At 35.9% G+C, this 10,086-nt stretch overlaps 1 pseudogene; it reads right to left on the minus strand.

Moving 5' to 3' along the window:
* Positions 1 to 3,399: 3,399 nt before the first annotated feature.
* LOC101309344 lies at positions 3,400 to 5,775 on the minus strand (annotated as a pseudogene).
* Positions 5,776 to 10,086: the final 4,311 nt, after the last annotated feature.

The raw sequence follows: 10,086 nt of genomic DNA on the forward strand, positions 1-10,086 counted from the left end.
TTACAGTTGTGTTCTTCAAATTCGAATTATGTGGCCTATACGATGCCACATGGTAGGACGCATTCGGCGCACCTAAGTTTTTAGGGTCATTGTTCTAGTCCCTTTTCTTGTATTGTAAGTTTTTTTTTTTTTTTTTTTTTTTTTTTTTTTTTTTAAATCATTCCGGATTGAATTTGTGTCAAGTGGTCATCTAACCAAAATAGGAGACACGACAAGAGCAACACCAAAGGTCTATCAGTTTATGCAACGTGCTATACAAAATTGGCTCAAAGCTCTTAGCCAACAGATTGAAGCCTCTACTAGATGATTTGATATCAGATAACTCTTTGGTATAGCTTTTGAGATTGCACACTATTTGAAGAGGCTACGAGGAAGTAATGCTAGTTTTTGTGCGTTGAAGCTCAACATGAGCAAAACATATGATCGGGTGGAATAAAGTTTTCTAAGAGCCGTCCTTTTGCAGCTTAGTTTCTATGATCAGTGGGTTGGTTGGATAATGAACTGTGTTGAGACGATATCTTACTCTTTTGTTATTAACGGATAAGTTAGAGGTATGATCAATCCTTCTAGGGGACTGAGACAAGGGGATTCCATCTCTCCATACCTATTTCTTATTTGTGCGGAAGTTTTATCAAGGTTGATCGGAGTAGCAGAAAGGGAGGGGAAGCTGCATGGGGTCTCTATCTGCACAGGGGCTCCCACAATAACACACATTTTCTTTGCAGCTGATTCCTTTATTTTTTGTAGAGCAGATGAGGAGGAATGTGGAGATCTAAAGGTAGTGTTATCGAACTATGCTAGGGTGTCTAGACAAGAGATAAAGACTCTAAAGTAGACAAAGAATCAGTTTTGAGCCGCCACTCTAACACATACCAGCTAGCTCGTGTGAAAAGCGAACGCCTTAACCAAAGCTGTCATGAAAACCAGTAAAGCTGAATCTTATTGCCACGAAGGCACTACCTATAGTTGTGAGGTTGTGAGACCTGGAGCCCTAGCAAAGGAAACACCAAAGCAAGTGGTATGTCCAGTAACAGAGTACAACTGCATGCAGTTGACCGCCTGACATATACAATCAGAATGTTGATGTCAAAACCCATTACACTAAAAATGATCGAGTTGAACTCAAGTACTGTAGGTGATCAGCAATCTCTTACCCAGTTAATCGGTACAGCATCACAATTTAGATACAGTTTTGCATATTGAAGTTTGAATACCGATTGTTATAGTAAATTAGTAATTCTCTCTAATGTATTTGGTACTTTGGTTAGAGTACGTACGTTTCACTCTAGTTCTCTTCTCGTTTTGATTTTCATTCTCATAACTTACACGTACTTCTTTTGAAATACAGGCATCCACAGACTAATTATACAATATTTTAACTATCACAATGCTCTTATTGAGCGGCCTGCATATAACTGATCAATCAATTCATAGATCATATATATTAACCAGTAATCTAATTCATAGATTGCTAGCTAGCTAATCAATAAGTTACACCAGCATGACAAATTAGTCTCGATCTGAGTTGTTTAAGCCAAGATAGGAATTTACGTCTTTACAGGTACTTGACTAATTTGATCATATTTGCTTTTTGCTCGTATCGAACTTGTCAATTTCATGAGTACACATGCATTGAACTTGAATTGTCTGATCAAATATTTCTTGCTAGAATGCATGATGCCTCACGGCAGCGTTATATATTATCTGCTGATAAAGCTTTGTTGAAGTAATTAATGATGAAGCAAACCCAAGACACCAACGCCTGAAACAATATTTATACATCTTTACCTTCTTTGTGGGCGTTTGTCCATACATACAATAACATTGGATTTCAGGTCGATATATATACAAAAAGTAAGATTATTAGTTTGTTCTGGTCAAATTTGCGTCACTGATATGCATGCATGCTCGATCGGTAGCTTTTTCTCTGCTGATAAAGCTCTGTGGAGGACTTGAAGTACTGATGAAGCAACCCAGGCCACTAATGGTCGGAAACAGCATACACCTAACGTATATACTTTTTATTAATTTGCTTTCTGGAGTATATGCAGGCCTGTGTTTCATGATCTTGATATTACAATCAAGTGACTTCTTGGTTGAGTGTGGTTTGTTTGTTTGTTTTTTTTTTTTTTTTTTTTTTTTTGAGAAAGTGATTGCGAGCCGCCATATATCAAATTGAATTTGCAATAGTTGACATTTCTTCTATTACTTGACATTTCTTTTATTGTGTTATATTGATTTCATGTTTGTGTCCAAAACCATATTCTTTTTCTTTCACTACTACAGATTTGTCAACAGTTCCACCGTTGTATGACTATAGGTTTTCCGTTGTATATCTCGGGCGTGTCTGATTGAATCTTCAGACAAGTGTGAAAATCACCGTTGTGTGATCACATTTTGCTCAACAGTTCAATACTTTCGTTGTATAAGTCGCTGGGCATATCGATGCCATGCGCGGCATCGACAAGTCCACTCAGACAACAAACAATAAAACATTTTTGTTGTATTTTTACCCTTTCAGACAACTGTTGGTTTTCATTTCTACCGTTGTGTGTTTTTCAATAAGCTACAACGGTTTATTCCCTATCTTTACTATTGTGTGACGTTGAATAACCTACAACTGAAATATTTGGACCGTTGTATCACACAATAGATATAGCATTCTGTTTTCTTGTTTGATGAGAATCATACAACAGTTGCATTTTCATGTGGACAGACTTTGTTGTCCAAGTTTTACACACACAAGCATCACAAAAGAAACTGCTGCACAAATTGACTGATATCATAAAACATTGCATTTCAGCTTCCATATATATCATTCAAGCTTCCACAAATAACATTACAGCTGAATAATAAACTGAAAACAAGCAACTAGTTAAGCTCCTAGATAGTCTTACATGTCCAAAAGTATTCCAACATGAGAAATGCACAAAGTACGTACTGCCATATAACTGTTTCGAATATATAGAAACACCAAGTTCAAAAGCAAAGTACTACCACATACATATAAAAAGCACCAAGTTCACCAAAACAGACTAGATTATGCACCCTACAGGTATTTGCTGATGATGAACTTTGCCCACTCATTCCTTAACACATCCAAATCATCTTGAGTGTAGACAAGTTTGTTTCTCCTGGAATACAAGGTTAGACTCTTTCACCATAGTATGTTTTTCCTTCCATCCAGTTGCAACTATCAATCAAAGATTGAATTTTTCCAGATAAATAGACTTCTAATCATTGACATAAAAAAAGAAGAAGTAAGGATTAGTCTGATGAGACATTTGGAAAACACATGGGTACTCAGAGAGCGTGCAGGGGAGTAGTTCATGCCCATGAATAATTCAACTAAAAGAGACATGATTTGTAAATAATTCACACATATTCAATACTGAAGCACTAACCATCACAGGAAAAACATTGTACCTTCAACAACTCATCTGTACCACAACCAGACAATACTTATACTTTTCTCCTTGTCCTCTCTTGCAAAAGGGGCTTGACAACCTGCCAACAGTCTAAGAATTAAAACATTGCTATTTCCAAAAGTATATAAATAACAATTTAAGAACAAATATAAGCATCATACCTCTACGGCAAATTGCTCACACAATAAAATTCAGTTAAATACAACACATGAATCCACCATATCATAAAGATCAATAATGTTAAGGCTAACCTTTCAACAAGCTGAGAATATGTAAGGCGCATTTACAATGTAGTACATACTTGTCTTCTCTGGGTAATTCAAATCATCAACTGTTGATATAATTGTCAACAACTGCGCAGAAGTAAACCAAAACGGCAATGAATATTACGAGGTTTAACAGATTCCAAATCTTGAAAACTAAAATTATGTGATATGAAGTTATACTGATTCATACCTTAATGTGGCTTAGTGCTGAAAGCTTCAAGCCAGTCATATCTAAAACTTTCACACACGTGGTAATAGGCTTACCATACTTCTTCGACACAGAAGGTTGCAACCAAATGCACATATCCGAAATTGACATGAAAACTTCAAAGACTCAAAGATCTAATACTTACCAAAATAACATGATCTCGATATTCATTGATTTGAATGTGTGACTGCACATAGTAGTGAACCTGAAAGGAAAAGCCTAGTTCATAATGAGCCCAAGCATCAAGGTGAAGTAGCAGAAGCACACATTTCAAATTCAGAAACTTTTGTCTTAGAAGATGGTCTACATAATCATATTACTTACAGACGCTTTATCAAATGTACTTAACCCAACCCCAATAGCAAAGACTGGCATACCCTAAAAAGAAATAAAAATGACATAAACGTGTAGGAGTGCAACACAACAAAACATGAAAGTAAAACTAGCAGCAAAGTAACTATCAATTATAAATAATAACAGTAATAGTATGTTTTGACGACGTAATAATCATGATCCAGTCTCACCCTCCTCCCTTGACAATGGAACAAGATATTGCAGGATTGAAATTGCAGACAGCGTTGGGGCATACTGAGAAAACTACAAAGATCATAAACAATATAGGTTTTTAGTAAGAATGAGTACCTCTCTAGAGTAACCTGAAAGGCCTATGAGTTGTGACTCTCGCACTCCTCTGTACAATTCAATTGGAAGTATGGGTTTCTGCAAGGATGAATAAGACTCTGATAATGTAAGCATTCTTTGACTACCACATGGACTAAATAGATTGTTAATTTGGAAGTGACCGAAAAAAGAACAGAATGTTGGGTAAGCATGGGAATGGGAATAACTTACAGCCAATATATTGTCAATCTCATTTTGCACCCTCCAGTTTAAACAATCTATCAACTGGAACAACATATAGTATCATTTGAATCCAAAAAAGAAAAAGAAAAAGTGAGCAGGGATTTCATTGCATGAAATTGAAGCAAAAGTGCGCATGTTACCATTTTATGGGCTTTGACAACATTCCACTCTCTTGCTCTGAGAAAACGCCCAAAAGTCTCAACTAGATATCCTTGGTGCACATTCTATGAATCAAATAACAACATTTGGGATTAGCCAAGTAAGTAGAGAAACCTAGAATAAGTAGCGAAGGCCAAAATTTGAAGAGAGTATTTCATTAGCGAAAAAGGAACTACATTAAGTGTTCATTACCGACAAATAGCTAGACAGGAAATGGTAAAACTAATTTCCATAATTTGGAAAGAAAAAAAGCAGCAGTTTGTCTGATGCTATCAGACATTCAAAATCATTGAATTAGATTTGTCAGATTGAGGCACAAAATGCAAACATTGAGAAAAGTTTCAGCATTAATGAATTCGGAATCAGCAAGTGACTAATACCAAGCTCCCCGAATTCAACAAATCAGAAGCCCGCACACACACACAGAGTTTAAACAAGAACAAGTATTCAAAGTAGAGTAATAAAGTAGAGAAAACAAAAAGGGAAGAAGAAAGTAGAAGAACAAACTAGTTTGAGCCATTAACTGGAACAGCCAGTGAGAACACCAGTCATGTGTCTTAGCTTGTGATTACCACATAACTGAAATAGTTGAATATCTTTTGAATCACTCAAAGCATCGACAAAAAGGACACTCCAAGAATCAATCATTTCCTGTAAAGGACACATAAGTTATTTTACAGCAACAGTAACAGAAACCAGAAATAAAAATTAGTTCAGAGAGAACAGGTAGAGTAATGATAACAACTTATTGAAGTAAATCTTCTGATACTTGGAAGTTGGAATTGATACCAATACCAACATGTACATATGAATCATCTAACCTGGTCTTCGGAAGTCCTGGACATGTCATTTTGGTCTCAAGTCTTGGACATGTATGAGATGCATTTTGCAAGGGAAATCAATTTTGTTCCAACCCAAACTTCAATTCCTCTTTACTGCCATTCCCCACAACATCCATTTCAACACCTAAGGCACCAAAGTATTAGTAGCCAATCTCTAACCCCAACTAGAATCAAAATCGAACATGCTCTAAGCCTTACCATGATTAATTCCCTGCATGACCAAATCAACAACTCTCTTCCTCTCCAAAACTTGTTGTTGTAGATCCCCAAATCTCATGCATATGCCCCAAAATCGACGAAGACACAGTACTCCACACCTCATAGATACCAAAACAGCTGATAATCCAGTTCAGTACAGAGGCTTCGACTAAGAAAAGGAAGACAGGGTTACCTATCAAATACTGAGAGCGGCGGAGCTAGGGTGGAGCCATGGCGGCTCTGATCGGAACTAGAGGTCTGGACCAGCCTCGCCTCGCCGTGCACAGTTATAAAAGAGAGAAGAGAGATTGAATCATTTGAGAGCTTGAATCGATTTGAGAGAAGAGTGAGAGAGCTGAGAAAGCGACAAAGTTGAGAGAGAGGGCAAGAGAGTGAGAGTTGAGACAACATTGAGAGAGAGAGGGCTTACCGTTGAGAGTGAGAGGCCGAGAGTCTCGATCTGTTTGAGAGTGAGAGTTGAGAGTCGATCTGTTTGGTGGGTTTAGGGTGAATGAATGCGAGGGAGAGAGAGACAACGATATGAATGTGAGAGAGTGAGAGTGTGAGACTAGCGTTTAGGGTTGGTGTGTACCTCATTAAATTTGTCATACTTTTTCACACAACAGAATGTATACTCGGAGGGAAACTTTGGAGCCAAAACTATTTTGGCATAGCACACCAAATTGATGGAGACAAACTTTGGAGCTAAAACGACTTTGGCATACCACTAGATTTTCCAGTCACACAACAGAATGTTTTAAACTGTTGTATATATTTTCTAAACTTGCACTAGGTATTGCCTAGTATAAGTTGTAACAACATCATACAACAAAGAAATAAAAGTCTATTGTCCAAACATTTTGCATCTTGCACGACTTTCAATTTGGTGATGGGAGGAATCCTTCCGCCAAAATTTTCATAAATCATACAACATAAAATTAGCATCATTGTTGTGTTTTGAACTCTTGAAATATACGTTGACAATTTCGTGTCATCAAACAACAAAACTTTGTAACTTTGTAACTTTGCGTTGTATATAACAGTTCACTTCATCACACAAGTAGGGAACCCTAAAAGGTTGTCTGATGAGTGTTGTCTGATAACGTTTTTGTAGTAGTGTTTTTCTTCATATTAGTGTCCAAAACAATTTAATAGTAGTTCCTCTAGATGATTAAGGAGATTGAGACGTCGAGCGAGCACATTGCTCGATCAGCAATGGCCACACTTTAGATTTACATTGCCAACTCTCAGAAAACCAATCCCTCGTAGGCGATCGAACACCATCACAAGCATCGCCGCAATCTCATCATCATCTGTACATATATACGAGTTACTGAGACTTCGAAAAAGAAGTTATATTCCACAGTTCCTTGAGAGTTGAGACGTATATACGTATCCTGCATGCGTAAATCTCTATAACTCAATCTCTGAGAAATACGATCAAGATGGTTGGAAACCTAGAATAGCTAGCTGTCAAGGCTAGGTAGGGATAAATTAACCCATGCCATATGATAAACGTACATGTCTACATAAGTACCTGATCGAAACCAAAGTAATCAGAGCAGTGAATCACAATATCTGTTTGATACTGAAGGGAAAATGATCAAGGAATATAAGCAGTGTATATAGCTAAGTGGGGATGGTTGATGATCTTCTGGGATTTATTAGGAACTTGACAGAGTTTGCTCATCTATAGGAGTATATATCATGAACCTATCTATGCCATGTTTGTTGAAATATGATCCTAATTTTTTAAATCATTTAATAAAATCCCAAAATCTTAATTAAGATGAGAGGTGCACCGTCACTTTTGAGTGTAATTTCAATAGCATAGCATTCATCAAATACCTACTCGATCGGACCCTTAATTTCCATATGTATATCTCTATCTTCTTCTGCTCATTCGATCACTCTAAACATCATTTGTTTCAAATCTTTCAATTGAGAAAATCCGTCGTTATGTTCATTGTTTGTTGCTTTTAGTTTTGTGTTTGGCAATATAAGATAACGTGGAATCAATTCCAACACACAATAGATAGACAAGATGAATATATTTGCCATCTAACTTTTGGAAATGGAAGAATACAAATTATTAAGTGCCACATATATGTTATAAAGATGAATGAGTATCATTTTCTTTTGCGTTTCTTTTTCCATCCTGTAAATTTAGAATTAGAATCTCATGTTGGATGTGTAGTTTTAAAGGCAAAGAAAATCCAGTGACATAAACACATAGGATCATGATGAGGAGCAGGCGTAATGGATGTAAACAAGTTCTAACTTCAGCCGGCGGTAAGAAATATATCAAATACAAATTGGGTAGAAAGATAGAATGTGAGGTTTTAACTTAGAGTGTGGTTATAACATCAAGTTTGTAAACCCTAATATCAGAGACAGAAATGTTTCGAGTACGTACGTAGTGGTAAACTGATACGATACTCAGCTAGCTCTTAATTATTTTAAACGACTAAATTCGTATATTCTGCATAATAAGAACACCAAATGATGATGATGAGATTAAGTTTGGTGGGAATAAAGATTCGATCTTCGATCTCAGTAGAGGATTATTTTTTTCGTTTGGGAAACCGGAAGGATCCAAAAGGCCAAATATATTTGTATTAAACTGGGTGTGATGGAACAACACTAATTAGAAGAATATTATAGGTAGCTAGCTTACTATCAACTCATGCATATCGATCCAATGTAGTATATCATGATATAAGAATATAATCCAAATGTCTTTCTGTAATTCGTCAAATGAACTTCCGTTGCAGTCATATTTTTAGAGAAGGAAATATGGTAGCTGATAAGATGGCAAATTTGGGGTTGTCAAATGCTTCATTTACTTGGTATGATAATCCTCCTACTGAGCTTCATGGTTTCTTGCAAGCGGATTATTTGGGTATCCCTAATTATCGGTTTTCATAGTGGGAAGATTGTTTGGTTTTTTATGGGTAGAAGAAACAATGTCTTTTTGTATGTTGTTTTGGTTTGTAATTGAAATGGTTTTGGCCTAGTCCCCCATTCCTCTTTTTATGTAATTTCTTTTATTATTTTAAATAAAATTTCTGATAAGGGACAGGCGGTGGGTTCCCGGTTGTAGCGGTCCCCTTTGGGGTAGAGTGGGTGCTCTGTCACCTACCAGACTGCTACAGAGGAGCTGATATCGCCTAATCCTTATCAGTATTTTATAAAAAAAAAAAAATATATATATATATATAAGAATATAATCCATTTTGATTGACAAGACTTTTCTATGAAATGCATGGAGCATCTTCTGCTACACAGACCACGTAATATATATATTGCTGCAGAATTTCAGAGGTTTATTAGAAAGTGTAGGTACGTGATGCATTTTAGCATTTACCTTCAAAAACCTAGCCTCATAATCGAATCTCATTGTAAATGCCACTAAGATTTGTTTTACTAATCGCTTAAGAATCATGCCGATTGTTCATACATATATTTATGTTATTTGCCAGTAGATCTGTAAATGTTGCTGTCTTTCGACTTTCACCCTAGCCTATGGAGGACAAGATTTACACTTTTTTCTTCAAGAAGTTGTATTTTTACAATCGTAATTAGTCCAGAACTTATATATGACAGTTAATTGGTTCATGCATATATATATGGTATATTTTTGAATGTTTACATCCATTTACATCTCGGTTAATCTCACTTTGATGTCCACATCTCATGATGATCAACTACAAAAGCGACATACATTATCATTTTGAGCCTTGTTTAGCATTTTAATTTTATATATGTTAGGAATCCTATAAGAAATTACGTAGGAGATAGTTACATTAGAGACTTTGAAGAACAAAAGCAGAAAATAAAGATGCTTAACTGATATATATATATATATATATATATATATATATATATATAAATTAGATAGTACGCAACTTCAACAAAAAGTGTATATATCTTGTAGACTCAAAAGTGATCCATGTAGTTATACAATTAATTATAACCACACTTGAAATTAGTATACAAAACTAAGTTATAAGCCGCTGGATGCAAGAAAAAAGAACAAGTACAAAAGAGTTAAACCCTCAAATATTATTTTAGGGACATATAGTAGTACTATTAGGCTATGCATGCCTGGTTAATTGGTC

This window comes from Fragaria vesca, linkage group LG4 (assembly GCF_000184155.1).
Source record: "Fragaria vesca subsp. vesca linkage group LG4, FraVesHawaii_1.0, whole genome shotgun sequence".
Lineage (NCBI taxonomy): Eukaryota > Viridiplantae > Streptophyta > Magnoliopsida > Rosales > Rosaceae > Fragaria > Fragaria vesca.